This window comes from Poeciliopsis prolifica, unplaced genomic scaffold, assembly GCF_027474105.1.
Source record: "Poeciliopsis prolifica strain line A6 unplaced genomic scaffold, Auburn_PproV2 SCAFFOLD002, whole genome shotgun sequence".
Classification (NCBI taxonomy): Eukaryota; Metazoa; Chordata; class Actinopteri; order Cyprinodontiformes; family Poeciliidae; genus Poeciliopsis; species Poeciliopsis prolifica.
This window is the reverse complement of record NW_026562377.1, coordinates 17,376,530-17,384,885: the sequence shown is the minus strand read 5'-3', so window position 1 is coordinate 17,384,885 and position 8,356 is coordinate 17,376,530.

Here is an 8,356-nt window from a genome sequence, read left to right as displayed (position 1 = left end):
CGACTATTATTACCGTCACCAAGAGCATTGTTATTACTTATAATAATAATAATAATAACTAGAAAATTCCTGAAGAAATTTAACCGGGGCCTGCCAAAGTGTGCCCGTCGATTTGGACCCAGCGTTCTGATGCTAAACATTAGCATCCATGCTAAAGAAAGCTGCAATGTCATCAATACAATGTGGAGAGTCACAAGCATGACTTACTGCATTCAGTATACTAAATATGGGTAATAAGTAAGGGAAATAGCTAATACCTCATGCAAGGTAAAAGGCTAATGCTAATGCTCTGCCTTGCTGCGCAAGGCAGAGCCCTAACCGGAGGGAAAAAGATCATGCAAGCTAATATCATTGCAGCGCCTGTGGCGCTGCATTAGCCACAGACAAATCTTAAGGCTTTTATTTTGAATTTTCATTGAGCTTGATTTTAAATTGCCAATCTAATCCCATGTGTAACAGTGATTGGATTAAAATAGTCATTAAATGGTCAATAAAAGCACTTACTTGATGGAAAATTGTCAAGGCTTTTATTTTGAAAATTTTTTAAAGCTTAATTTAAAATTGCCACAGTAATTCCATGTGTAACAATAGTTGGTTAAAATGAGTTAGGCCAAAAACACAGGCAGTTCTAAAGTCCAGCTTTTTCCCCTGAGTTCTGCCATAGTTAGAACTACAGTGATGCGTTTTTGTAGTCCTATATCAGCTGGATCTGCTGTGTTCCATTGCTATGGTAATGGATCCTCTGCAGGCTGTGAGTCAGAGAGGGGGAGACATAATTCTATCAGTGTGAGGCAGCCATTTTCACTAAAATAGGCATGAGCCAGAAAGGAATCTTAAGGCTTTTATTTTTAGACCTCCTCAGTAGTAACTGACAGTTCCGCCATGTTGTAGTTCTGACAATCAGCTCTGACCTCTTTTGTAGGCACTGAGTGTTCCGCCATGTTGTAGTTCTAACCTGCAGTCATTGTAGTTCAAAAGAGCAGCTCAGTCCTCCTCAGTAGTAACTGACAGTTCCACCATGTTGTAGTTTTTATATTCACCTATGACCTCTTCTGTAGGCACTGAGTGTTCAGCCATGTTGTAGTTCTAACCTTCAGGAATTGTAGTTCTAAAGAGGAGGTCAACTGTCATGTCAGTGTGACACACAAGGAGAGACTTAATTTTAAATGCTTGAAGAAGTTAGTTTTCTGACAGGCCTGAGAGAAATATTCAAGGTTTTATTTTGAAATTTTCATTCAGCTTAATTTAAAATTTCCACACAAATACTGTGTGTAACAATGGTTGGTTAAAATCAGTTATAAAAAGCCCAAACACAATGTAATTCTAAAGGCCAGCTCATTCCTCCTCAGTAGTAACTGACAGTTCCGCCATGTTGTAGTTCTCAACCATTTCCAGTTTGAGGTTTTATTCATGATTCTGAATGTTACATTTTCGCTGTACTTAACTAATTTACTGATTTCTTTACTGCTTCAGGATTTCATAAAGATCACAATTAAAAGAAATAAAATCTGCATAGTAAAATATAGTTTCAAGAAAATGTAATTCTTTTAATTACATGCAATTATTTTAATTTTTTTAATTACATGTAATTATTTTAATTCTTTTAATTACATGTAATTATTTTAATTCTTTTAATTACATGTAATTAAAATCTTTCTTTTAATTACATGTAATTAAAATGTAATTAAAATCGTTCTTTTAATTACATGTAATTAAAATTGTTCTTTTAATTACATGTAATTAAAATCGTGCTTTTAATTACATGTAATTAAAATCGTGCTTTTAATTACATGTAATTAAAATCGTGCTTTTAATTACATGTAATTAAAATCGTGCTTTTAATTACATGTAATTAAAATCGTGCTTTTAATTACATGTAATTAAAATAGTTCTTTTAATTACATTTTAATTATATGTAACAGCTTCCCCTTTATGCCCGTCCCGTCATACACACAGAGGAGGCCAGTTGGTTGAATTTTCTGTAATAACTGTAATAAATGGTCAACACAAATTAGTACAGTGAGCTCCACTACTGGTCCATCAGCTCTCCGCATACACAGTAGAGCGCTCAACAGACTGCGTCACAAACAATCATTACAATCTGGCTTAACAACATATTTTTCTAACAAACGATCGTATAGTGATATTTGATTATTAATACTTCTTTAAAATTAATTTAACACAATCTGGTCTATTTCCTATAAATAAAGAAAAAAAAATAGACAGACAACAATCAAATTTAACTAATAAACTAATTAACAGTAACTTCTAACTGAAACAGGGAACAAACAAACTGACAAGCTGGTAAATACAGCAAACCGACAATACAACAGACAAACCGACAACTCAACTGAAGAAAAACTGACAAACATAACTGACAAAATAATTTACTAATAAATAATATAATATAATTACCTGTAATAAATGGTCAACACAAATTAGTACAGTGAGCTCCACTACTGGTCCATCAGCTCTCCGCATACTGCAATAAAACTCCACGTCAGTCTTTGAGCACACCTACTATGACTATTCAGAAAAGAACTGGATTTGGTGACTTACCACAGTAGAGCGCTCAACAGACTGCGTGGAATTTACGGTTTAGCTTTGTATTTATAGGCAACCAGTAGGGGGCGCCAAAAACCATTCATCACATGGTAATTACAAAACATTTTAGCAAGAATTTCATCTTAATACCCGTTACATACACCCCCCTGAAATTCTGCTAAATATGAAAAATATGATCAAACAAAACAAAACAATCAAATAAAGTGGGTGTACTAAGGGAAAAGCAAAAAAAAAAGAAAAAAAAAGTGCAACACTAGGAACGAAAGTGGGTATACTTGTCAGTGCAAAAACTCTGCCAAAAGGGAGTATGTAAAGAAAGGAGTTGATCAAATTCCTAACTAAACACAGACTCAAAAGTGCCCATTACACCTTTGAAATGTAACACTGTTCCTATGACCCTAAAAGCACTACTCAAGCACCTCTATGGTTAACACGGTTTTAACTCTGCTACTTAAGCTGAAAATGCATTTGAAAAAAATGAAATTAGGGAACTAACAGACACTGCAGATAAAGAAGTTTCATCTACTTCTTGATTATTCATCTCACAAATAAGACGTCTGGGAGGCCTGATGGAACTACGGTCCCTAAGAATACGACGGTCAAGCTTTGTAGAAACAATTTGAGGTGAGGAGCCTGGAATGTCTGAACAGTCATCGTTTGGAGCAGCCGTCACAGGAGCGTCAACGTCTGTGAGGTATTTGTCAGGAGCGAACATGTCTGTGGAAGGGGCTGTCATCATGTCTGAGGGTAGAATGTCACTGTCACTGTCACTGTTCTCCGGCTCATCAGGTGTGTCTGGACATAGACCACTTCCATGCGCAGCAGTAGTACTGTCAGATTCGTGGTCCTCAGCATTCTCACATGGCAAGAAGCTAACAGAGAGTAGCAGGTTTCTGTGGACAACTCTCTCTCTGCCCGTTAGGACATCTTTAACTCTGTAGACATTGATATCAGGCCTGACTGATATGACCTCATAAGGGGTAGATTCCCACTTGTCTGCAATCTTGCGCTTTCCTTGCACTCCTCTGTTGGCAATCAGGACTCTGTCTCCAATGACGAGAGGTGAGCCTTTGATTACGGTTGTACAGGTTGGCATGGCGAGTCTGTTCCTTGAGACTGTTTTTCTGCACAATTTGAGCAGCCTTGTGTAGATCGTTTTTTAGGTGGGAAACAAAGTCTGAGTGGTTGACAACAGTGTTGTCGGTAAGGGTATGTTGAAACATCACGTCAACAGGTAGACGAGGGATCCTTCCAAATAGCAGGTAGAATGGTGCGAACCCTGTTGTCTCATGCTCTGTGCAGTTATAGCAGAAGGTTAGTAGTTGCAGCATTTGTGGCCACTTTGCTTTTGGCTGAGGAGGAAGGGATCTGATCATGTCTCCCAGAGTCCTGTTGAATCTCTCTGCAACACCATTCCCCATGGGGTGATAGGGAGTTGTATGGGATTTCTGTATTCCAGCCATTTCTAGAAGCTCTTTGATTAGTTTGCTCTCAAAGTTGGCCCCTTGGTCAGAATGTATACGACGAGGAAACCCATAAATGAGAAAGAAGTTGTTCCAGAGACGACGAGCAACTTCCTTGGCAGTCTGATTCTTACAGGGGAAGGCATGTGCCATCTTGGAAAAATGATCAGTCACAACTAGAACATCCACAGACTTGTTCCCTTGCTCAGCAGTCCAAAAGTCTATGCAGACTAATTCCATAGGCTCAGTAGTGACTATGTTTTGGAGTGGTGCACGGCTGTGCGGTTCCGCTGTCTTCCTACAATGCAGCGCTGACAGCACCGAACATAGTTCATTACATCACGGCCCATGCCACTCCAGAAAAATCTTTGTCTCACCAGAGACAAGGTACGGTGCTGGCCTTGGTGACCTGCTGCATCATGGAGACCATGGAGAACTTTTTGCTTCATTGAGTCAGGTAGTATGAACTGGAGGATTTTCTTGTTCATGTGAGGATCTCTCCTTGCCTTGTACAGCATGCCATTCTGTATGGTGAGTCTGGTCCAGTGTTTCAGCAGCTTAATCACGCTCTGTGATTCATTAGTCCTTTCACGTTTGGTAGGTCTTCTATGTCTCCGTACAAAGTACATGGCTCTGTTGATTGTGTCGTCAGCTTCCTGCCAATTGACAAGCTGGCTCTGTGGGAATGCAGATGACTGGTTTTCATCCAGAAGAAAATTGGGGTCAATACTAGTTCCCATCATTTGGCTCACACCTCCGCTGGACTGAACATTGAAGATGGCAGCAACCTCCTCTGCTGAGACTGAGCCTTTTGTGTTTAGTGGAACTGTATCTTGAATTGGATCATTTGGTATCTCACCACCATCATCTACAACAGCTTGACAGTTGTTGGACACTCTGAAGACATCCTGCACGAGTTTGTCATTCACACTGTTGACCTGGTCCAACAGCAAGGTATATGGCTCATTTACGAGGCGATGACCCACACATGACTGGACAAATGGCTCACGGCTCAAGGCATCTGCAACAATGTTCTTTGGGCCAGGGATGTATTTCAGGTCAAAGTCATATGCAGCAAGCTTTGCCACCCACCGCTGTTCACACGCATCAAGTCTGGGTTTGGTCAGGATATAGGTCAATGGATTATTGTCAGTCCATATGGTGAAGTGTCTGCCCTTCAACCAATGGCTGAATTTGTCACATACTGCCCATTTCAAGGCAAGAAATTCAAGCCGGTGTGCAGGGTAGTTCAGTTGGGAACGTGAAAGAGTTCTACTTGCAAAGGCGACTGGTCTGGCCACTTTTCCACCAGGTGGCAGTTGTGACAGGACAGCGCCAATCCCATCAAAGGATGCGTCGACAGCTAGAATAAATGGTGCCTTGAAATCTGGATGGGCTAGAGTAACACTTGTCATGAGGTCATGTTTCAGTGTCTCAAAAGCAATCTGGCATGCATCTGTCCAATCAGCAGGTGTCAGTTTCACATGACCTCTCTTTTTGACAAGTTTGCGACCTTGTTTGTGCTTGTTTTGAGCATCCAGTCCAGCTGTGAGCTTAAATAGTGGTTTTGCCTTTGCAGAACATGCCTCAATGAAGCTTTGATAGTACATCACCATGCCTAGATAAGTCCTGATTTTGCTAGGGCAAGGTGTTTTTCCATCAGACTCCATTAGGTCAGTGACTTGGACTTCATTTATGGCCTTCACTTTCTCAGGATCTGTTCGGACACCATGGTCATTGATGACATGTCCAAGAAACTTCACAGTCCGCCTTAGGAAGAAGCACTTCTTGGGTGCGAGTTTAAGATTGTGTTCTTTGAGACGGGAGAAAACCATTTGTAGGCGATGGAGTGCGGTTTCCTCTGTAGGTGCAAATACCATCAGATCATCAAGGTAGCACAATAGGCTTGTGAAGTTCTCATCCCCGAATATCGACATCATCATCCTCATGAATGTAGCCGGACTATTGCACAGGCCTTGAGGGAGGCGGTTGTATTCATGTAATCCAAAAGGAGACGAGAATGCTGTATATTTTTGTCATCAGGGTGCAGAGGGACATTATAAAAGCCTGATGTCAGGTCCATTGTTGAGAAGAATGCATTACCACCAAGGGCAGCCAAAGCATCAGCTTGATGCGGTAGTGGGTAAGCATCTTTCACAGTTCTCGCATTGAGCCATCTGAAGTCAGTGCAGACTCTGAGGTCACCATTTGGTTTCCATACCAGAACAAGTGCAGATGCATACTCGCTGTTTGACTTCTGGATAATGCCTCTCTCTTCCATCTCATTCAGAGTCATTCTCAGTTTCTCATATTGGCTTGGTGGTATGCGCCTGTAGGGTAAACGAAATGGCTTGTCATCAACAAGATGGATGCGGTGAACGAACCCCTTAGCTTCTCCACAATCCATCTTGTGACGGGAGAAGATTGACTCATGCTGCACAATGAGGTCAAGGAGCTTGTCTTTCCACTGCAGTGGCACTTCACATGATTTCAGGTCAATGTCTTGCAGACCCAGAACTTTCAGCGTATTCATCATGTCCTCCTCTGACCTTGGTTGCACAACTGTACTCTGTATACATTGCAGATTACACTCAATTTTGTCAGCTTTTGGCAGGTCTTCAACTGCAATACATGGAGACACATCTGCTAATTTGGCATTTCTCTTCAGTACTATAACCCTGTCTGTAGGATTGATGACCCTAACAGGTACCCATCGATCTCCCCAAAGAGGAGTGACAACTCTGCCAACAAGGATGTGTTTTGGTCCAGCTTTAGATCGTGTTGGCTCAACAATCACTGTACTGCCTGCTGACATCACCGCCGACTCAGGTAACTTGCTCCAGACAAGGTGCTCACTCTGTGGTTTCAGGGTCACACAACTTTTTACTTTCACTGTCCCTACTTTATCTGGAATGCAATCACCCCTCCAACGTTCTGTGTTGGATAACAGTGACAGAAATTGGCAGTGGTCAGGTGTTTGGCCATTGTTGGGTGAAGAAACTAGTCTCCAGTAACTGTCAGTGCTCTTTAGTTGGGTTAGAATGTGTTTGATTGCATTGCTGCCAAGAATCATCTGTTCTGTCTGTCCTGGAACAACCATTGTTGGAATTATCATCCTGCATCCATAAACCATGACATCAAGGTCATACATGTCTTTGGGGAAAATCTGCTGTCCACCACAGCCTATAATCACATAGTCTTCAGCTGTGCCTTTCGTTATATCAGGACACTGCTGTAAAAGGGATTGAACAGAGGACTCACTTATTGTACAAGCCATTGAACCACTGTCTAATAGTGCTTTGAGGGTGGGGCCATTCTGTACAGACACAGGTGTAGAACAGGTTGTTAGTTTTCTGCTATTCTTTGGGATCCCTGGAATATCGGTTTCTTGGATGAGGTCAATGTACTACTGTATAACTCAAAGAGGGATGCATTATCTTGGATTTCTGGAGACTCATTTTTAGTGGGAGGCTTATTGGGTTCATCTGCACTGTCCTCCCTTGTGTGCAGACCAGTCAGTTTTCCTGATGCTCTGGGGCAGCTCTTTTAGTTGGGCAGTTGTGGCGTGAATGACCTGGAGCATAACACTTGAAACAAAGCCTATTTTCTCTGCAATGTGACAAGGCACTGTGGTCGTCAGCTTTGCAAATAATGCATGGTTTAATAGTGAAACCATTTATTATGTCTGCATTGTCTACAGGTCGCCTGGGTGGAATTCGCCTTCTTTCATGTGGCTGATTAGAGGCTCCATGTAGCAGAACCTTCTCTAACATCGACATTACATCTGTCAGGGAGACATACTGAGCGCTGTGTCTGGGGGTACTCCTGACTGTTATGTGTAGGGATCAAGCCATGGCCCACTTCTGCTTTGTGCACTTTAATGTCTACTGTCTTCGTGGCGCACTGGGAAAGTTTCTTTACAGCTCATCTCAGCATGGTACTGATTCAGCACCTCCAGGACTTCACATGCTGACCACCTGTCAATAGTTTTGGATCTGAAAGTGAGAGCCAGGTCTTTACAGGGACAATTCCTAATAAACATACGTGTCACCTCCATCTCAGGATTTTCAAATGATTTGCCCTGCTCTCTCAGGCAGTCAGAAGCAAGGTCAGCTGCTCTGTTTAGTCTCAGCCAGTAGTCATATGGGTCTTCGTGGTCTTTGGGCAAGGTCGAGTAAAAGTCAGCTAAGGGGACAGCAGAGTATTTAGAAGAGCTGAAGTGTTTTCTGAGGAGACTATAAATCATGTCAGGATGAGCAGTGATGTTAATGTTACTATTTCTAATCCCAAACTTAACTACATCCTTAGCCTTTCCCCTTAGATGCATA